Source organism: Melospiza melodia, chromosome 18, assembly GCF_035770615.1.
Source record: "Melospiza melodia melodia isolate bMelMel2 chromosome 18, bMelMel2.pri, whole genome shotgun sequence".
Classification (NCBI taxonomy): domain Eukaryota; kingdom Metazoa; phylum Chordata; class Aves; order Passeriformes; family Passerellidae; genus Melospiza; species Melospiza melodia.
The window spans coordinates 4958484-4980606 of NC_086211.1; the positions used below are offsets into that span (position 1 = coordinate 4958484).

General features: G+C 49.4%; 1 protein-coding gene across 3 annotated transcripts in view; it reads right to left on the bottom strand.

Annotated features, from left to right (window-relative positions):
• Positions 1-22123, bottom strand: part of ELFN1 (extracellular leucine rich repeat and fibronectin type III domain containing 1) — a 102234-nt gene that overhangs the window by 31649 nt on the left and 48462 nt on the right. For all 3 annotated transcript variants that reach the window (XM_063171767.1, XM_063171766.1, XM_063171768.1), the window contains exon 3: positions 13969-14102. The gene's annotated coding sequence lies outside the window, so the exon portion shown is untranslated. The remainder of the gene's footprint in view (positions 1-13968; positions 14103-22123) is intronic.

Genomic DNA, 22123 nt, shown 5'->3' on the forward strand with positions numbered 1-22123 from the left:
GGGCAAGGTGCAATCACCCTGCTGAACAAGCACAAGCCCTAGAGCATTGATCAGGGATGACCTCCTTGGCATCTTCCCCTTTCAGCAGCTCAAGGCTCCTCCCACGACTTCAGAAGAGTGTTAAACCCAGGGGCAATGGCACAGTGAGACCTTCCACATCCCCAGGAGGGCTATGTGTGCTGGGGGATACTGTCAGGAAAAGGGGGGGGTCCCTTCTGCTGTCTGTGTTTTTTCCTAAGTTGAAGGCATTGAGTGCCAGGATTTTGTTAATCACATTTATGTGCACTTTAAAAACCTGCAAGTCTGATCTGTCCTGTACTTTGGGAACACTGAGGTACCACACAAGTCATCAACAAGCTGCAAAGGTGGCTGCCAACCCAGAGCCAGGAGCACAGCTCGAGCTGGTGGAGCTAACACTCTTTCATCTGGGTTTGGAGCCATGTGAATAACCTGAAATCTTCACTTTGTAAGAGCATCTGCTCCTCTCCCAGCCACCCTGTAATCTGGCAGGGGCTGCCTCTCATGCCTGCTCTCTCTCTGCTCTTCCTAGGACCACCTCGTTCCACTTGCACTGACCCACTTTGGGTGTCACATTTGCACCCAAAGGCACACTGGGGGAAGAGGCTGGGTTCACAGAATGAATCTGCAGAGCCAGGGAGCCAGCCAGGGCTGGGGGAGCAGGAACAGGCTCTCCAGGAGACACCCACAGCCGTGTGGTGTGTGGAGAGGTGAGAAACCTGCCAGGGAGAAGCTTGGGAGCAAAGGATGCTGAGAAAGCATCTGTTCACAGTATGAATGGATTAGAGGGGAAAAGGGGAAATAAAACAAGGCAGGAAGGAGGTGAGCAAGGGAAGGGCATGGCAGGGAGGGCACAGAGCAGTGGAAGGGAAGCTCACAGCCAGCCAAAGCCCTGCACAGCACAGCTGCTGCTTTTGAGGTTGCACTGCAAGGGAAAGGTGTGATATGGGAGAAAGCTGGGTGCTAGCACAGGGGGAATCTGTCACCCCAGAGGGCTGGAGCAGGACATTGCTGGCTTGGAGGATCCTGAGGGCTGCTGGGACTGAGCTGTAGAAAAGGAGAGATGAAGGAGGCTGAGTATTAAGAGATGCCTCAGCATTTCAGGGCTTATTCAAAAGGAACACTCAGCTCCTTCACCTCATGTGACGAAGCAGCCCCAACTTCTGACAGCAGAGAAGGAGCAGCTGCTGTCCCAGGGTCCCAGCAGAGGGATGGAAACCCCAAGCATGAGATCCAGGGAGCTGCTACAAGCAAATCCATGTGGCAACATCAGAAAGCCACGCTGGGGCCGAGCTCACAGGCAGACGAGCTTAGCCCTCAGAGAGCAGGGAATTGCTGTCTGTCTGTGTCTCCCTCTGTTTTCCCTGATTTTATTGTGTTTTGTTTAATTGAATCACACACACACATGCACATAAAGCCCCAGCTCGTGGTGTAAAGTCTGTGAGGAAATGAGCAGCAAATGAAGGTTCCAGGAGGAGCAATGCTGAGCAAACACTGACACGGCACGAGCTGTGAGCTGGAGACAGGAGACACTGCCAGAGAGGGGAGAGGGAGCTGTAAAAAGGGTTTTCCTAGGGAAAACAGAGCCCAAAGAAAGCAGAACAAGGAAAGGAGGAAAACCTGAGAGGAGAAATGAGAGCACAGCACAGGTGATGCTGGTGGTTCCTGAGGTCACTGTGCCCAAACTCTGGTCCCTGTGTGGAGCAGGTCAGAGCACAGGGAGAGAAAGTTCACACAGCTTGTGGCCAGGGGATGGCTGGGCTCAAACTCCATCACTGCTCCAGGGCTCTCCTGCCCAAACATGAGCACAACACTCCTCTGGAGCCAGTATCCAGTGCACCAGGACCACTGTCATGACCAGCTCAGCTTCTCTCCTCTGGTGTGGCACTCCATCCCTCCCTCAGCTCTCAGTTCAGCCAAGACCCCATTTCCCTGCCTCTTGTCCCATCTGGAGTACAGCAGCTCCATATAAGATGCTGATCCTCAGGAGGATACTGGGCACTGAGGAATGATGGTGTGGCATGTGCCCCAGCACTTCCCAGGTGCCCCATCCCCACAGAGCTGCTCCCCAATGGCACCATCCAAACCCTGGATGAGCAGAGCAGCCCTCAGCAGCTCCCTGTGACCACAGTGCAGAGGGCAGGGACACAGAGGGAAGGAGCATCTCCAGCACAGAGGGCTGTCTGTGCAGAAAGGCAGCTCTCTGGCCTCTCCTCAGCTCACAAAGGGCTGGGAGGCAGCACAGCCCTGATCAGCCACTCCCCAGGATGAGGTGCTCTGCAGTACTGGAGGAGTGCAGGGTTAAAGGATTCTGATTCTCCTGCCCAGGCTGGCTGTGACAGCCTTCACATGTGTTCAGTCACATCCAGATATGAAGCCACTCGGAAAACCAAGACATTTATTCAAAGGAGCAGCAGCATTGCACACACATCTGCCTGTGTAAAGGAGAACTTCAAAAGGGCTGACAGTCACAGAGCCCAGCAGTAACCTTTGGCTAATTAGCTGTCTTGATTTCCTTGCAGTTTATTTTTATACTTCTTGGGCTCTGAAATGCATTTACTGTAATGTCAGGAAGGCCATGGTAAATATAAAGCTTTCTAGCAATAAGTATATCCACCCCACTGAGCTTTTGGGGCTGACAGCTCCAGCTTGGCGTGGGCCAGGTGGAGTAACAAAGCTTTGCTGAGGGTTTTGTCTTGCACAGGATTCACTGGCACAGTGCTGGTGGAAATGATAAAGGCACCTGGGGCAGAGCAGGTATGAGCATGGAGCACAATGAGCACAGAGCAGAGGGCACCTGTGATGGTGCTTTCCTGAGGTCAAACCACAAATGAGCAGAAAAGACAGAGGGGTGAAGAAGTCTGCAGGATGCAAAGCCATGAGCCAGCTCGCCAAGGAGAGGTCAAGAAAAGCAGGCAGCCAGAAAGGGGGGGAGTGATGCTGAACCTGCAGAGAGAAGCAGGTGGGACCCCACTCTAAGCATTAAGGAAGTCACCAGTGGGAGCTGCACTGCCTGTAGAAGGCACAGAACCTTCCTGCTCCTGGACAGAGGAGAAAAAGGCCTGGAAAGATCTCAGTCAACAAGGGATTTTCAAGTCCCATTGGGGTGGAAGATAACAGTGTCTATTGAAGCAGGTCACTGCTCCCCATCCCAGATGTGCTTAAGTAAGTCTGCACTCCAGGTGTCACCACACAGGGCCACAGACCCCTGTGACCCTTGTCAGAGGGCTTGTGACTCTCTGAGGCACCCAGGGCTTCCCTAACAAAGTCAATGTTAGGGAATTGCCACCCCCTCCATGCCAGCAGCTCCTGCACTCCCCAGGTTCTGCATGCAGCACTGCTGAATGCCCCTTGGCCAAGGTGCTGGGGCTCAGCTGAGGCTGTGCACAGCCTGAGATGCTCCTCCCTGCTTCTCTCTGCAGGGATGTGCAGCCCACCCTGGCAGGGCGAGGCTCCTGCCCTGGGCTGGGCTCAGACCAGGCTGAGCTGCACTGTGAGAAACACCTACAGCTTTGTTGTCTCTGCACTGTCATCTCCACTCAGTATGTGGCTCTCCCTGGCCTGTGCACAGAGAAGATCAGTGAGAAGAAAACAGAGAAGAGACCAATGCATTAATGATCAGAAATGAAGCAGTGCTCCTCTGCCCCCAGATCTGGCAAGGAGAGCTCTGAGTCCCTGCATTGGGCGCCAGGCACCCAGGACATCAAACAGCCTCCCCTCCTTGGCTGCTGCTCCCCTGCCTGGCTGGGTGTCAGTCCCAGGGCAGCCCTGGGTACCAGCTGGGAGAACTCAGTGCCAATTAAAAACCAGGTTCGTGAAGCCTTTGAACTGCAGAGAAACAAAAGCTGTGAATTTAAACTTTGCCTTTTTTTTCCCCCAAATGATGTCAGGAGTTGAGGAGACAGAGCAGTGCTGAGTGCAATTGCTGTTGAAGGCTGCTGGCTGTTTTCATGTGCTTCTTGAACTGCACCAGTGCAGCAATGCTGGAGTTGGTAACTGCAAATCTTTAATTTTAAGGGTCAAATCATTACAGAGTCACTCAGGAAAGTTAATAGGAAGTTTACCTTTGACTCAGTTATGTAAAATCAACTTTTTCCCCACTGATCATAGTGATACACAGCTCCAGCTCCAATCCCAAGCATCCCTTCTACAAGTCAAAATCATATTTTCATTTTTAAACCCATTCTTCCACTTGAGGCTTGTGCTGCCTGATCAGAACCAAAATGTCTCAGATGGCTGAGCTGAACTTTGGGACTGACTCACTCAAATCTGAGTCTCCTCACCTCTGCTGAGGCTCAGGGGTTTCAGGACTGAGCTCTCTGGTGGGATAATGCACCTGAAAGGCACAGCATGGCTCTGTGTGTGTGCACTTGGTTGAAAATCCCTTTGGCCCCACCCAAGCACCTTAAAAGCCCTTTGTACCAACAACCTGCACCTTCCTTTAAATGCTGAATACCATGGGGGCAGTTCCAAAGCACCTTAAACATCACCAGGTTTGTGAGCAGAGCAAGGCTCTGCTGCACCCACAGTCCTAAAACCACCCACAGGGTGATAATGAGCAGTGAGAACTGAAGGTTTCAGTGAAAGGGAAGGAGTAACTACATTGCTCAAGCAGGCCCAAAACTCACCCCTTTCAGCCCTTTTATTGCCCATTTCCCTGTGACAGATGTGTGTGATGCTTGTGCAAACCCAGCCCTCTGGCCTGGCCAGAGCCAGGGCTTGGTGCAGGGATATTTTAAAGGAGTTGGTGCCACTCAGGCAGGGAGGGTCCTGAGCTCGTAGGTCATGCATATTTGGCTGCATATCCATTATTAAAGCCCTCCACATGACAGCTGCTGGCTGTTTCTACAGACTCTCTACACTGATGCCTCTCTCTGAGTCACGGCTGCGTGAAGCTCCTTGACAGACCTGGAGGATGAGAGATGTGGTAAAATCCCGAACATGAGTATTGCATCAAAGGTTCTGTGGTTATCAGAGCACAAATAACATCTCCCTCACAATTTCATGGGCAGGAGTAGTGCCAGGGCTGTCTAACCACCCTCCTGGAGCACAAGGTCCATACCCAGGGCCAGTCTGAGATGCTCCAAGGGGTGCAGTGAGGTGGTCTGTCCATGCTGTTGGCACAGGAGCTGGGGAAATCAGCAAGGAGCTGGTGGGTGGACTTGAGTGGGATTTCTTCTGCATGGAGAGCTCAGCAGCCCTCCACACATGCCTGGCAGTGTCAGTCACTCCTGGTTGAGCTGACACACAGGACAGCCTCATGTGGGACTGTCAGAGGGTGCTGCTCACTAATGGGGAGAGGTTGCCCCACGTGCCTTCACCTGAGGCACTGTGCAGTGCAAAATGAAGAGGAATGGCTGGGACAGCCTCCCCTCTCCCAATGATCTTTCTGTTTTCATCACCATCTTTCTTATTCTCCCCAGGCCCTTCACCTGCTCTGAAGCTGCTGCTGCCTCAGCCACCCAAGAAGAATGAAGGGTACCTGAGCATCCTGATGGACACCACAGCCACTTCCAACAGCAGGTGCCCTGCTCTGCCATGGGCATTCATTTACAGACACTATTCCAGCCAATCCTTGAGGCTGGGCAGGAGGTTTTCCACCCATATTTTGCTGGAGCTCTGCTCTGGGGATGGCTGTGGAATCAGCACCCCAAGGCAAGGGCACCTGCATGGGGAAAAGATCCCAGTCTGGGAATACAAAAGAAGCAAGACATCAGGGAGGATCACAGCAAAGAGAACTCTGCTCCTTCCAACTCCATCTCTCTGCAGAGTCAGTGACTCCTCCACCATGTATTACATTTTATTCTGTAAGTGCAAAGCAATTTCCATTGAGGATAGGGACAGTGAAGCACAGAGAAGAGGAGAATAATATCTCATCTTTCTTTAATCCCCACCATCCCAAAGGATGCTGGTGGCCTTTGCTTTACTTTCTATATGTATGCACAGTTAATTAGCATTACCACAGAACTGCAGGTATTCTCAGGCTTAGTAGAGGGAATATCTTGTAATAGAAGGGTAAGCAAATTGTTTCTGCTGTTTCCATTACAGGCAACTTTGATTATCCAGGGTAATGGGATAACAGGCACAAAGCAAAAACATGGATAACATGAGACCTATGCAAATTAAGCTGGGGGGGGGAAAAAAGTGATGCTGAGAGTAATGAAGGAAAGAAAGGTCAGTGATGCTGATTAAGGAGCATGGAGATCCCTGTGTTAGCACTGCCTTAAGCTCACAAATCCATGCACAATGGTACCTGGGCATGGTAGTTATGGAGCAAATCTGTAGGGTCTGTCACTGTGAGAGAGAAGCAGAGACATCCTCTGCACAGCAAAGCCAAGCTGCAGCAGAGGGAGGAAAATTGCATTAATGCTGAGTATTTCAAAGCCTCTGTGTGAAGGATTTGTCATTAAAATGAATAAGATTTGGGCACTCAACCCACCTCCTCCTTACATGAGCAGGAAGAAGCCCAATTTAAAGGTCAGCATCTTAATGGTTTTCACTGCGTATAAAGCAGGATAATTCCTCTCCAAACAGAAATCCAGCACCTCCTCAGTGAGCCACAGAAGGAGCACAAGAACATCCATGGCTGAGGAGGTACAGGAGTACAGACAGGTGCAGCTTCTGTGTTAAAAGAGGCTCCAACTCCATCTCCTTGCAGTACAGCCCAAGAGGAGGAAAAGGAACAGCCCTGGAGTTCCTCTGTAGTCCCCCATCTCAGCAAAGACCAGATTGACTCCACTCTGTCAAAGGGGATGTTCAAATCCTTGGCACCAATATCGTGGAGGCAGCTCTGAAAAATCTCTGGTGGTGGGTGGATAAAAAGGGCACCAGTGGAGATAAGACAGAAAGAAGAGAGGGAGGAATCTTAGAGGAAGAACCTTCTTAATAGGTTTTATTGATTTAACCCAAAGAGAGAACAGTAGGGGGAAATATATGCCATTTAAATGTAAACCAGCAATAAAAATAATCATTAGAGTCATAATCTCAATCTGTTAGCATTTTATGTAGAGAAGATCTTAGTGGGAAATATCTTCTGAGTAAACTATTTGCATTTACTTAGTATGAAGGAGCCTCTTAAATATAACTCAATCATTATCATGGACTGTTTTGCAGGGGTTGTTATCAGTACTCAGCTCTTGCAAGTGCCTGATGATTTCACAGCCCCTGTAGATCCTGACTTGGAGAAGCTGCTGGCCCCCCCAGCTGGGATCTCCTGTCCATATCCCTGGGGATGTTCCTGTTTCCATACTGGAAATATCTGTGGGTTTCAATGGCAGCTAGAAATCATCACTCTCCACCCAAATGGTGACTTTGTCACTGGCCAAGAAGGCTGCATCCCTTGCTCAGATCTTGTGAACTTTAGCTGAGGAAAAGTAACTTCAGAGCAAGTTTCCAGGCCATGCACATTCCAGAAGAAGTGAGAACCACCTGACCATCTCTTTTAGCTCTCCCTCTTGTAAAAGACAAGGAAAATGGGGAGTTTTTCCTTTGTGGAGGAGCTGCAAGGCTGGCAGTGAGCATGCAGGGCAGGAAGCCCTTTCCTGGTGCAGCAGGGGAGATTGGATGTGCCCACCTGTATCTCAGAAGGAGCTTTCCTGGTCACTGTGTTTCCCCCAGAGCAGTCCCCGTGGGGACACAGCCCTGCCCACGTGCCAGGGGAGGTCACTGTCCCTGTGCCTCCCACACCATGTGCATCTCAGCCACAAAGAAAGGGATAAATACCCTCTTCTGCCTGGGGACACCTTTTAATCTTCTTGCTAGATTTTCATACACTAGTCCAGACTCCCAGCTGGGCCAGGCATGATCTCATTTAGCATCCCATGCACACAGGCAGCTAAACCAGGGCTGGCATTTTATGCCATGCACTGGTAGGGGCTGGGGATGCTCTCACTGATGGCACTGGGGGTTCTCAGCAGCCAGACCTTACCCCAGAGGGGAGAACATCCCATGGAGGCAGACACCTGGACCAGCAGCCCCAGTGGGATGGGGGATGAGAGCAGACAGTGCTGGGGAGCTCATCAGCCCCTTGCAGAGCTGCTGGTGGCAGGACATTTGCGGGCAGCAGGAGCCAGAGCAGCAGCTCTCCAGGGCCAGGCAACAGCCAGCGACCCACACCAGCAGCTGCCCCTGGCAGAAGGCACAGCAGCCCCTGGAGTGGGTCTGGCACTGTGTCCACAGCCTGGGGAGCAGGCCTGCTCTGGGGAGCAGGAATGGTCCTGAATCCACAGCCTGGGGAGCAGGAATGGCCCTGCGTCCATAGGGGAGCAGGAATGGCCCTGTGTCCAGAGGGGAGCAGGAATGGCCCTGTGTCCATAGGGGAGCAGGAATGGCCCTGTGTCCATAGGGGAGCAGGAATGGCCCTGTGTCCACAGCCTGGGGAGCAGAAATGGCCCTGTGTCCAGAGGGGAGCAGGAATGGCCCTGTGCCCACAGCCTGGGGAGCTCTCTGGCCCTGTATCCACAGCCTGGGGAGCAGGCCTGGTCCTGTATCCACAGCCCGGGGAGCAGGAATGGCCCTGAATCCACAGCCTGGGGAGCAGGAATGGCCCTGTATCCATAGCCTGGGGAGCAGGAATGGCCCTGTGTCCACAGCCTGGGGAGATGGCTGGCCCTGTATCCACAGCCTGGGGAGCAGGAATGGCCCTGTGTCCACAGTCTGGGGTGCAGGCCTGGCCCCTGATGCCCTGCTCATCACCAGATCCCCACCCTCACAGTGGCCCTCACGCTGTGTGGGTAATTCAGGCTCACAGGGGGGTTATTAAAACCCATTCAGAGCTAATGTCAGCCAGCTCCGTGTTAATGTCAGTGCCTGAGAGGCACAGCAGGAATGGGTGGAGAAGGACTTTGATTTCCCCACTTGAATTTCCAAGCAGGGTGGGCTTGGCAGGCAGTGATGGGGAATGGGGAGTGCTGGTGGATGGAGGGTGCAGTGCCACATGTCACACAAAGACAGGTGGGACTCACAGCCTAATCCCAGCAGCACAAACATTTCACTCCATGTTTTGCTTGACAGCATCTCTCCCTGGCTGGCCATTCCAGAGGCATGTTATCTGCCAGCATCCCAGCAGGTGAGTCTGCCTGAGCAGTCAGCTCTGCACAGGGGCTGGGAAGGGGCTGTTGGTGTTGCTCCACATAGGACTCCATCAGGTATTTCAGGTGGATTGGGCATCACACCCAGGAGCATTTGGAGGTTCAAACCACATGCCCCATCTTCTGCACTGACTCACAGCCCCCCAAACCCGCTGGGGTTGAAAGCAGGGCTGTAGTTTGCTGTGAGTGCAAGCCATCCCCTGGATTTTGAAAAAATCTGGGTAATTTCAGGATGTGGCCAGCATCATGCAGGCTAAGATAAGAGTAATCAGAGCTCGGGGCTGTAAGCCGATTCCTGGATATGACAGGAAGGAATTAGCCCGGTGTCCCCGCCCTCCCTCCAGGCAGCGTTTGCACACATGGGCACACACCTGGCTGGGGGCTGAGCCACTGGACACGTGTGTCTGGATGCTGGCCTGGGACAGGGTGACATGGATCCAGGGCAGGCAGCACAGAGGCCCCAGGGGCAGAAGAAGGGGACACAGATAGCAGAGGAAACCTGATCCAACCATCATTCACAGGGCAGGTATTGCCCCCACGCCTCCTTGCACTGGCGCAGCAGTGCTGGAACCCCCAGGTCTCCTTCCCAGGAGCTCCTGCCCTGGTTCTCCCCTGTTTTCAGCATCTGGGATTCCTCCACCTTGGCTGGAAATGCATTGCAGTCTCTTAATAGCTCATCCTGTCTGGAGCTTTTCCTCGTGTGTAAATACAGTGTGTATAACAGTGGCCTCGTTTCCCACTATAGGAGTGCATCAGACACAGCTAAAGGGACTGAGGATGGCTAAAATGGTCCACATTTAACATTTGGTTATGTAGGCTGAATATTTCAGTGAGTTTTTAGGTTAGAAGGTGCTGTAAATGGAGCCTGACCTCCTAGACAGTGAATTTTACCCAGGGATTTAAATCAAGTTTGACCATTAAGCTTCATCCTTCTGACAGATAAAAATTAGTCTGGTTCATAAGCAAGGGGGACAGCTGCTGAAGGCAGACTGGGCACAAGGCACAAGATCAAAGTGTTGAACAATATCTCTGAAGGGCAGCAGATCCTGCCTGATGATACAGCACAAACCAGGTTATTTTGCTTTAGCCTGTCTGATTTGTGAAATGAGGGTAACAAGCAGTTCTGAGGTCAAAGCCAGTGTTCAAAAGCAATATTTAGTGATGCTGTTTTCACCTAGAAAATAGCTGCTATTCAAAAACCAGTGGTATTAGAGAAAAATGAAACTCCAGTGGTTGCCAGCCATTGGCTAGATGTGTCAGTGAGGTGGTTTGGGGTGGCAGGATGACTGAGATGTGTGGCACTAGCAGCCCCAAGTCCCATCCTGTGTCCCTGGGGAGAGGGGCCACAGGGGTGGGAAGGAGCTGCATCTCCCTGCAGCTGGCATCTCGTGCCACGTGGCAGGTTACCAAGCAGCTGAGAGCGGGAGATGATTTTCTTTTGCCAGTTTTCTAATTTATCTAATGAGCAAGAAAATAAATCAAGCTGACAGTCACCCAGGTGGTTTTGGGCCTCAGCTCCTCACAGTCCCCTTGTTCTCCCAGCCCGTTTTATAACAGGGTTGCAACCCCAGGACACTGCACTAACTCCTGCTATAATCTTTTCTTTACCAAAGTCACTTAGCAGATGGAGTCATTTAGATGTGCTCACGTTTAAATGAGTGCCTTGCCCTGAAAGGGACAGAGCTGGGGCTGCTGGCAAGGATTTTGGGATCGTTAGCCTAGAAAATGCTTAGCAGGGGAAGCAGTTGGCAGGCAGATTTCACGGACATGGCACCGCTGTCCTCTGCCAGCAAAATTACAAGGCTGAAATCCTGGAGCTGGATGGGGCCAAAGCGTTCACAGCAAACAATTTAATTGATGAATGAAGTGAATTGCCCAGGAGACAGGTTTTAGTCATCTCCTCACTGCATGAAGCTGCTTGGAGAAGGGTTTGCACAGTCGGGTGTGGCCTGGGATGGGCTGGCTGGAATTGTATTTGGGCTCCCCCCAGATGCCCGGAGGGAGGGAGGGAGGGAGGGAGGGAAGGAAGGAAGGAAGGAAGGAAGGAAGGAAGGAAGGAAGGAAGGAAGGAAGGAAGGAAGGAAGGAAGGAAGGAAGGAAGGAAGGAAGGAAGGAAGGAAGGAAGGAAGGAAGGAAGGAAGGAAGGAAGGAAGGAAGGAAGGAAGGAAGGAAGGAAGGAAGGGAGTGATGAATCTGATTCCATGTTCTCAGAAGGCTAATTTATTATTTTATGGTACTATATTATATTAAATAATGCTATATAAACTATACTGAAAAATACAGAAAGGATACTTTCAGAAGGCTAAAAAGATAATAATGAAAACTCGTGACTCTCTCCAGAGTCCTGACACAGCTTGGCATTGATTGGCCAATGAGTCCAAACAACTCACACTAGAATCCAATGAAACAATCACCTGTTGGTAAACAATGTCCACACACGTTCCAAAGAAGCAAAACACAGGAGAAGCAAATCAGATAATTATTGTTTTCCTTTTTCTCTGAGGCTTCTCACCTTTCTCAGGAGAAAAATCCAGGGCGAAGGGATTTTTCAGAAAATACAAATGCCACAGGCTGGGGCTCCCCAGGGTGGGAACCTTCACCAGAGCCCCATGGGCACCTCCTGCCCAGTGCTGTGAGCCTGGCTACCTCCAGGCTTGCCAATCCAAGGTACTTACAGCTGTCACTGCTCCTAAGCCCTTGTGGCTGGACCAGTGATGGGACCATGCAGAAGATCTCAGCACTCTGTGCTGGAAAAGGAGCCAGCACAATGCAAGGAAGAACAGCACCAATCTAAACAGCAAAAGCTGCTTTTTAGCTCCTGCAAGAAATTCCACAGCTGTCTCAGAGGTCTCTCCTCTCCAGGTCCCTGACCTCCTGCACAAGGCTACCTCCATAAGCTCCTTTCATTTGGTCTAATAAAGTTAACTAGTCCTCCAGCTCCTCCAAGGAGAATAGGCATAAAAATGTGCATTGAGATGAATGCTTACAACCCTTGAAAATACCTCTTGCTTGTGAAAAGGCTTCTGAGGAATGAATAGAAGGGACAATGATTACAAGAAAAGGAGGAAATATTGTTCATGCTGCCTGGGAAGCATTTGACCCTTGCAAAGGTTGGAGAGAAAAGGAGGAAGAAGGCAGGGAGCTGAGACACTAATGGCAATCATTGCTCTGTTGGGAGCAATATCTCACAATATCCATGGAGATCAATCCCAAATTATTCAGCCTAATAGTCCTCAAAACAAACTCCAATTCTGCTCCTTTGTGGCAGGCATGAAGCTTTCTCTGCAAGGCCCATTTTACATCTTAGGTAACTCAGTGCTGGATGGTGTAACACTCCATTGTGAAATCCCTGCTGGAGCCTTTGATGCCAGCATCTTCCAGACAAGATGCAGAGCTTATCAGCTCAAATAACACAACTGTCTTTTATCCTTTGTGTCCCAAGCCTGCTGTTTTGGCACTTATATTTGTAATTCATTGCCTGGCTCTGGGTCTGGATCCATCTGGACAGGCAAACTATCTATCTGTCTGCATTGCTGAGATATTTGTGTCTGCCCCAAGGGACCTGAGCACCTAAGCTCTGCTTATCTTCATTGATGCTTAGGTTCCTAATTGCTTAAAAGTCATTTTGGAAAGGTGGTCTTAAGGGCTGTAGGCTTGTAGATGCTTTCAAAATTACTTCCCCCAGGCCAGGCTGTCCATCTTTCCCTGGGACTGCATCTCTGGTCTGGCTTCCAGACATGCCTGTGAGCCTCCAGCTCTGCTGTCCCTCCCTTCCACATCAGTGCCAGCCCTCAGCCCTGCCTGCCTTTCACCAGCACTACATTTTCTTCAAAAAAGGACAAATGAGGTGGAAGAAGAAAAGGTGAAAACATGATAATAGCTGTGGGAAAAGGCCACTGCTAAAGATTTGACAATGCTGGAAATAGAGGCTCAGAGAAAAGTTTTTTCTCCAAAAATTATTCTTTTCAATCTCAACAGCACACTGAAGAGAAGTTAAGGCACACTTTTTAGCACCTTTTGTACTCAAATTCAAAATTCACCTGTCTAACCAAGCAATAACAGAAATAATCTTTTTTATCCAGCTGCACATTTTGCTACAGAAATTTGTTTCCATTAAGCTATTCCCTTTTGTCCTCTTAGAAAGCATCTTTTAAATAATAACAGTGTAAAAAAAAAAAAATTACACACTACCCAAAAAACTCAACCCTGTCAACCGTGCACTTTTATACAAAAGTTATCTCCTTCTTTCAATGGATTGATGAAAACTCTTTTCATAATGTCAAGGTGGAGATGAGAAAGAGAGAGAAAATTTCAAAGTGCCCAGCACAGCTAGTCATTTGAACAGGGAACAGGGGGCAAAATCTGGTCTTAGAAAACTGAGCTACAGCTCCAACATGAACCTGATATTCTTTTTCTGCTTTGTAAAACACAATTTTGTAGAAGCTGGGATGGAGGCACGCACTGCACTTCTCATCTGCAGGGGAGAAATAATGTGCTTTTTCTTTATCCCCTAAACCTCAAAAGAAGAATGTGAACTCAGTCTTTAAAAAAATAAAAATTAAACATGCAACCACGACAAGTCTCACTGCTGCCACGCTTTCAGGAGTGCAGCTCAGGGATTCCCCAGGAAGGTCAGACTTGGAGAAGAGCCCACCAGGAAGCACCCCATGATCAGCAGTGTGAGAAACACAGCCCTGGCTCACTCTTTCCTGCTGGGAATGAGTGCCTCGGGCTCCCCCTCACCATCCACCCCTGGGAGGATTTCCCAGCACTCAGCCCTCTCCAGAGGGACCTGCTCCATCCCTGCTGGCTCTCTCCCACAGGCAGCTCCTCCTCTCACCCCAGAGATGCCACCCCTCACCTCTGAGCCCGTGTGTCACTGCAGGTCCCAGCCCCAGCCCTGGATGTGTCCTAGTTGTTGTCCTCAGGGGCTGGGAGGCTCGCTGGACACGGCATTCGGGATCCCACGGGTGGTCACCAAGCCCAGGGTTTAACCTGCAAGGAGAAAAGAGAAAGCATAAGAGGGAGTTTCAACAAAGGGGATAAAAGACTGATTGATGGCTTGATTAATACCAAGCCATCCCAGGGACAGAACAGCTGCTTAAGCCATGGATCAAACACAGAGACACAGGAACCAGAGGTGAAGGGGATGAAGAGCACAGGGTGGTCCAAATGAGAGCAGCTGCTCAACAGAGTAACTCAAAGGGAAAAGAAATCCGCTTGCCAGTGGATTTGGGACTGTGAGAAATGCTGGAAGAGAACTTGGGACTGAAGTAAAAAGAATGGGACAAATGCCAGACAAGGATGGAAGAAGATGCAAGGAAGAAGGATAGCTCTGGGCATGGCCAGGGCAGATGGTGCAAAACATCAATGCAGAGCTCCTGGAGGAGCGAGGAGCCACTGCCCCCACCAGCACCAGCCACCCAGCATGTGCAGGCTTTGTAAGTTTACTAATCCTTGTTACACATGAAGATAGGTCTCATAAATGTAGTTTGATATCTTAAGTGTGATTTTATTGCTCTCAGTGGTCAGTTCCCACACCTTTACTGTTTTTCTGTTACTTTTGGACGCCTGGCTGGCCAGGACTCTCTCTGCTTCCCACTGCTGTCAGCTCCTGCTCGCCCATGATGCCAAACAACCAGCACAGCAAGAAGAAGTGACACTGAGGGTAACAGTACTCATCTTTGTGATATTCAGTGTCTTGTTTTATTATCATCTGCACAGTAACAATAATAGCAATATTGGTGACAACCATTTTGTTACTCCTCCTGTTGGTAATATTCAGACACGACCTAAGATGTGTTTCAGAAAGACAACACAAATCCTGTGCAAGATCCAGGAGAATGGGGCAGTTAATTAAATGTCAGAGTGATGGACAGAGCTGGGACAAGCCTGGAACAATATCAGAGAGCTGGACAACCTCTGGCAGGCACAGGGAGATGGATGGATCTGGGACACGTCCCAGACCTCTCCCCTAGCAGACACAGAACCGTCCTACCCCCCACATCTTTAAAAACAACATTCTCTGTCACTTCATTGACTTATGCAGGTGAGGAAATTTCCTGGGGAAAGCTGCCTTCCAAGCCATGTCACTGATCACAGCCTGATCTAATGACATTTTTATACCTCCAAATTGTGCAAAGGAAATAAAGAGCCCCATTGACAATGACAGTGTCTTAGAAGTGTGTTTTACCACCCTATATGTGAACTCACAGCAGGTAGGGGTTTATTTTGCAAAAGATTTCTTGTCATTTTTTCCAAACTAGACATTCATAAGAGAGGCAGGTGGTGGCCAGGGACTATGGAGAGAGAATGGCAGCCGGAGGGTGTTCCAAAACTCCAAGAATATTAGAGAACAAAAGGAAGCCTGTGACAGATACTGGGCAATCTGTAAGCCATCAGGAAGAGTGCAGAGCACAATAGACTAATCAATCAGGCAGACAAGGGTGAGGTGTCACGGGGAGGCAATGGGTAGTTGGAGGTCAGTTATGAAATATAATCTCTAAATTGGAAGGAGAAGAGCAGTAGCACAAGAACAATGACAGGTGTTTGAATGCAGGTAGGTGAACACTGGATTGGTGATTTCCAGGAGAGTGAATGCTGGATGGGAATATTATGGGGGTAAGGAAAAATAAGCTGGTATTTTAGAGACAGGCACATATTCTGTGAAGTGAAAGGCTGAGCTGGCGAGACTTTAAAGTGCTGTTCCATTTCAAAAAATGCTGCTGGAAGACAGACAGTGGGGCTCCCTGGTGCTTATTCCCCTGGGTTTCCAGACAAAGTTTGTCAGGCTAGAAGCAAAACAAAAGAAAGGGATGCTTTTCCTAAGCATAAGTCCTGCAAATAACAGCTGGGATCTGAAAGCCAGGCCAGAGCCTTTCTAGCTGGTGCTTTCTCATCAGCATGAGTAATCTCTAATCTAGTTAGCTGAGATGCAGGGAAGTTGCACACTGCCACGCATGAGAAGATGGGGATTCTGCAGGTGAATTTAATTACTCCTTCCACAGAGAAAGTGGGAGTCAATAAGGCACCACTCACCCTCCATTAGCTAACTGGGCTGGCATCATTTACTAACAGGCAACATCATTTACTGCTCTTTCTAAGCTAAGGGAGAACAGCCCTGTTACACCCAAATAAAAACTTGAGTTAACATTAAGTAATTTCTACCAACACTCTTCTGACCTTAACTGCATGTTCCAAAGATGTCACACAGTCCTTCTAAGAACAGTTAGACCCAAGCAATTAGAGCTGAATGAACAATTTCTAAAGAAAAATCGTTTGGCAAACTTCACCTCATTTTATGCTCAGGAAACATTCACACACAGATTGCAAAGTCCTCACATTTCTTTTTCAATGGATATAACTTGCTGGTTTTTTCCACTGAGCAAACAGCAATGTTACAGTTCATTGAAAAATCTGCAATCAAGCACAGGCTGGGTGGATGGGTTCTGCCAGACACGTGGTGCTGTTCCTCCATTCTTCCATTGGGTGAGGGATCAGAGGAGCTCCAAGAAATGTAAATCAGGACTGTTACCCCTCCTCTTTGAAATCCCCTTTTGCCAAATCTGGAGCACATTTACTGGGCTGAGCCATGGATATGGACAATGTGGGAAGGAAGCCAGCTGTGGTATTGTCAAAGCCATTGGAGAGCTATTCACCAAGGACACACAGGAGGACCTGGAGACTTTTAGATGATGACCCGACTCCCTTAAACACTTAAAACCACCTGCTTAACTCTCCATATCACAGAATCACAAAATAATGAGGTTGGAAGAGACCTCTAAGATCATCGAGTCCAACCTATACCCTAACACCTCAACCAGACTACAGCACCAAGTGCCATGTCCAGTCTTTTTTTAAACACATCCAGAGATGGTGATTCTACCACCTCCCTGGGGAGAGCATTCCAGTACTTTATTATTCTTTTGATGAAAATTTTTTCCATGCCCAGTGCTGGCCAGGGCTGTGGAGAAAGGGGCACAGGTGAGCAGGCCAGGAGGTGGAAGCACTGGTGAGGCTGGAGCAAGGCTGGCATCCGACCTGCTGGTGGCTGAAGAAGCTGAGAACAAAGTGTGCTGTAACACCCAGGGGGACAAGGGAGTGTGGAGCAATAACTCAGGCTCTCAAAGCAGAGCATATTAGGAGATCAATGGGACAGACATTAGTCCAAAGGAGCAAACTCCAGAGAGACAGGAGCAAATCTTTTCCTCCTCCTTCTCCCTCGTTGCTAAGGATTTTTTTCTTTCCTATTTAATACCATCCTCATTGTTTTTAAATGAACAGCAAAGCCAGTGGGTTCCACATGGCATTAGCAATGTGTTTGTGAAAGGGAGAGAGACTGGCTCCTAGCAGGATTTGATAAAAGCCTCTCCAAGTTCTGAGTGATTTACAGCTGGAGAAAACAAACACGGACTGATACAAATGCAGAGAGAGGCACTGACATCCAGGTACACTCAATTACCAATTCATCAGCCCAAGTGAACTTGAAGGGCTTTTCAAACTCTACATGGCTCTAAATTAAAGGAAATATTTAGATGGATAACGTTCTGCAGTGAGGGAGAAGAAGATTAATTTGCTGATCTTCGGCTCAGGAGCCTTGGCCTTTCATGGGCAAAGGGCCACAGGACAGGGGAGCAGGTGGCAGCCAGGGAATGCACCAAACATCAGGATGATGTTCACACACTGTTGCAAAGCTGTCAGCACACAGCTCTCTCTGTTTCTCACCATGCCAGTCCCCAAACAGACTTTTTTCCCTCTCTCTAAAAACTTTGCTTTTACCTGCCCCGGAGGTAATAATGGAAAAGCTGTGAAAATAACCAATTTTTTGGTTCATTGGTTGAACTAAAAAAAAAAAAAAAAAAAAGAGGAAAAAAAAAATCACTGCACAGTGACCCCAAATTGGAATTGTCCGGGGTCTCCACAGAAAAACAGATATAAATACATATATATATAAAAGATATAGCTCTATGGTCAAACAATGGTTTAATTCAATCTGAAATTAACTCATGGGGAATGTCATTTTTCCCTCCATCCCCTGCCCAGAAACCCATTGTTTTTCATGAGAAGAGATGATTTACAGCTCCATGCTCCAGCAGCACTGACACAGCCACAGTGTTTGATATCCTCCCCCGTTCAATGAAGCTCCTCCATGCTGGGGCACAGGGCCCTTCAGTGCTATTCTGATACAAACTCTGGCAGCTGGGGGGAGGAACAGGAGGAGTCCGGCTGCTGAGAGACTGCAGGGAGCTCTTTGTTAGTTGTTCATGCAGAAACTGTTTTGATTTCACTGTCTAATTGATATCTTGGGGAAATCTTTACAAAAGGCAGTGCATCCTCCCCAGAACCCACCTGTGTGAGCTCAGTTGGGCAGCCCCACGGTGCCAGTGCTGATGGAGCCCCAAGGCTGTGGGGTTGTCCCTGTTCCCCTGCTCCACATCCTCATCCCACAGGTTGGGAGAGCTGAACCAGCATGAGAGCCCTGGGGCAGTTGGAATGGAGGGTGCTGAGCTCCAGTGCTGCTCAGATTTTTGGCAGAGAGGAGATTTTGGAGAGTTCTGTGCTGTGATGTCTGTTCATCAGCAAGGAGAGCTGTGTCAGCCTCCCCCAGGAGCAGGGACTGCCTGCATCCCTCTGGATGCTGCCAGCACCATCTCTCCTCCTGCCAGAAGCAGCATCAAGCCCTGAATTTTCCGCTGGATATCAGCCCTCCTCTTTCCTCTGGCCTCCTCCAAAGACAGCAGCCATGGCTCACACGTGCAGCTCCGAGGCTGGCTCTGAACTATTTAGAAGCACAGCAGGTATTTTAATTATTCACATCAAGCTAACGATGCTCTGAAGCTGTCATGGCTGCATGGGGTGGAGCCGAGCCCTGCCAGCAGCTTCCCATGGCCTGGCCTTGGGGCAAAGCCTGGCTTTGCAAACAGCCACGACCCAGTGCTGTCACCGAGGGCAGAGGGGACACTTGGGTGAGGAGCACCCTGGCAGATCTGCCTGGTCCTGTGGGCACTTTCCCACCCAGCCCATTGTCCAACCATTGCCCACCCACCCCATTGTCCAACCTCCTGCCTGGCACCTTGTATCCTCCAGACCAGGGGTATCAGCCAAATGCTTTTACTATTACTGTGAGCTGCTGTGCCCCACACTGACAGATCAGCTCTTGTCTCATTTTAAGTGCACTGGAATTACCAAAATGCAAGGAAAAGGAGGGGCACTTATAGAGCACAGCTGGGCTGCTTCAGATGAAGGCACTGGAGGGGATGACACACTTCCTTGCTGCCTTGAGCTGCTCCCAGGGTTTGATGCAAGGAGCTGCTTTGGAAAACAAGCCCTTGCCACCCTGCAGCAATGTCTTTATTTGCTTCTTCCTTCCCAGCACCATCAAAAATATTTGCTGCAATAGCATCACTCTTCTTAGAGACATTAGGAAAAGTTCTTTACCCAGAGGGTGTTTGGGCACTGGAACAGGCTCCCCAGGGAAGTGGTTGAAGCACCAAGCCTACCAGAGTTCAAGGAAAGTTTGGATGACTCTCAGGTGCCTGGTGTGGTTCTTGGGGTTGGTTGTCTTGTGTAGGGCCAGGAGCTGGACTCAGTGACCCTTCTGGACCCCTTCCAACTCAGGATATTCTGATTCTGACCCACATGTCTCCTTGGCAGAACAAGCTCATCTCTCTCAAGGTGAAATATGTGCAGAAAGAAGGTTGATAGCTTGTGTTGAAGGGAGCCAGGCTCACCCCAGGCTCACAGAGGCTTTTCTCAGCTCTAGAATGCAAGTGAGGAGCAGAGACAGGAACCTCACCTGCAGAAGCATGAGTGCTGTGGTTTCCTTCATTTTTACTCCACTGAGTCTCAATTAAAGGCGAGCTTCCTTTAGGGACCTCAGGATTTCTATCTGAGGTTGATCTGGTTTTTTTGGAGGTTCCTCTCAGTTATTTCTCTTATTTCGGGTAATTAAGAAGCTCTTCTTCCAGCCTCTCCTCACCATTACCTCAAGGTAAATTGGGAGGATTTCCAAGAATATTCAGGACTTGCTTTTCCCCTCTTCAAAATGAGCAAGAATCTCATCTTGGTAACCCTGAGCTCTTCTTCAGCAGCAACTCCCCATGGGCAAAGCCTGAGAGCAGAGAGGCCCCCACAAAAGCACATCCCCTGGTTGAAGAGCCAGGCTCTTCAAGCCTCCTGGACCACCAGAGCCAGCCCCTCTCTTTTTAACCTGCATGTTTTCCAATGCCAATTCCCACCACATGCCCAATTCGAAGCTCTAATAATGAACAACTGCTTTCTTCCTTTCCTTCTGATTTCATATTCATGAGTCAGGCTTTCCTGGCACTAAACGCAAATGCTAAACGGAAATCGCTGCACAGTGACACGTCTGTGCAGCTTCACTGTCCATTTATTTGCCTTTTCAAAGAGCTGCTGTGTTAAGCAAACATCTCTGCCTGGATCCTATCTGGAGGAGTTTGTCTGGTACGGCGCGGTGCCTGCCGGGCTGGGGGAGCGCCGCGCTGTGACGGTGTCTCGCAGCTCTGCTTTTGCTCCAGGGAACTTCTTGTACTGTAACTTTGAGCTCGGTGAATATCTCAACCTTTTCTGGAATGTTTTGCTTGAGTCTTGGCAGGATGTGTTCAGCTCTGACGCAGCAGGGATGAAGCAGGGAACTCCCTGAGAGAAACATCCCCTGCTTCGGCTTGGGCTCCTGCAGGCAGCAGTGGGCAGGTGTCTTGGCAGGGGGAGCAAAGAGGCACCTGGAACGTCACTGGGCAAATTATTTCTTCTGGCAGCTAGAAAACTCACATACACATGCAAACAACAAAAAACAAAACCATCAAAACAAACAAAAGAACCGCAAACATTTCAGGCTTCATCCAAGCTTCCTCCCATCTTCCAAAAGAGAGACAAAACGCATCTTGAAAAAAGGAACATTTTCCATTAACTATATTGGTCAATGTGTTTCCCAAGTATTTTCCTTGCAGACTGCTCTTCCATGTTGAATTGAACTTTTAAAAGAGCAAGGGGAAAAAAGTAATCTAAAAGTGAAAGTCAAAGGAATTAAATCTTCACATATTTCGAGGCGAGCTGAGATGTTTTTCTCTGCAGAGATGCCAAAGCTGTGTAGTTTCCAAACCTTTTAACCTGTCTGGGATGGAAGCTTTAGGATCACAGATTGGCACCCTGAAGTCTCCTCTCCATCAGTTCACATCTGCCCTCCTCTGCCAGGGAACCCTTTGTCCCCTTGGAGACATCATCATCCTCATCGTCCTCAGCTATCTGCTCTGCAATCAGTGGCAACAGGAACCACAGTCCTGAGGGCAAGGACCCAGGCAGGGCTGAGCTGGGCTGTGCTGGCCCCTGCTCCCTGGTCTCTCCATGGGAGCACCAGCTGAAGGTGGCTTTGCTCCAAGTGCTGGGCTGGAAAGGGGGGCAGCCAATATCACAGAACCCTGGATTGCTCTGCCAGCTTTGCTCCTGCACTGGTCACCCCCATGGGGCAAGGTGGGCAGTGAGGAACTGCAGAGGTGGACTGGGAACTGGCAACTCCAGCTCTTTGGTTGTCCAGTGCTGGAGGCTTTCCCTCCTCTCAGCTGCCTCCACTGTTGTTTCCTTCTCCAGGGCTCTGTGGATGCTCCTTATGATCTTGGTGCTTTGTTGCCTTCTGCAGTCATCCATTGCTTTTCCTTGTCTGCCTTTCCCCAAATACTTTAACAAATGAGCTCATGGGAAGGCAAGAGAAAAGACGAGAGATGAATTTCAGACCATGAGAAATGAACTCACAAATAAGAGTGTCTGCAAGCACCATCTGAAGAGCTGTGCTCCTGCTCATGGAGAACATCATGTGTTCAATCAAAGTAATCAATGGGGACCACATTTTGAATATTATCTACATGCAACAGACTCCTTGGGAGGAAATTATGCAGCAATATTTAATGGTGGCAATGGTTCAGCAAGTAACAGAAAGAAATTTTCCTCAAAACACCATCAACTTCTCATGGATAACTCCCAGATGGGACTGAGGGTAAAAA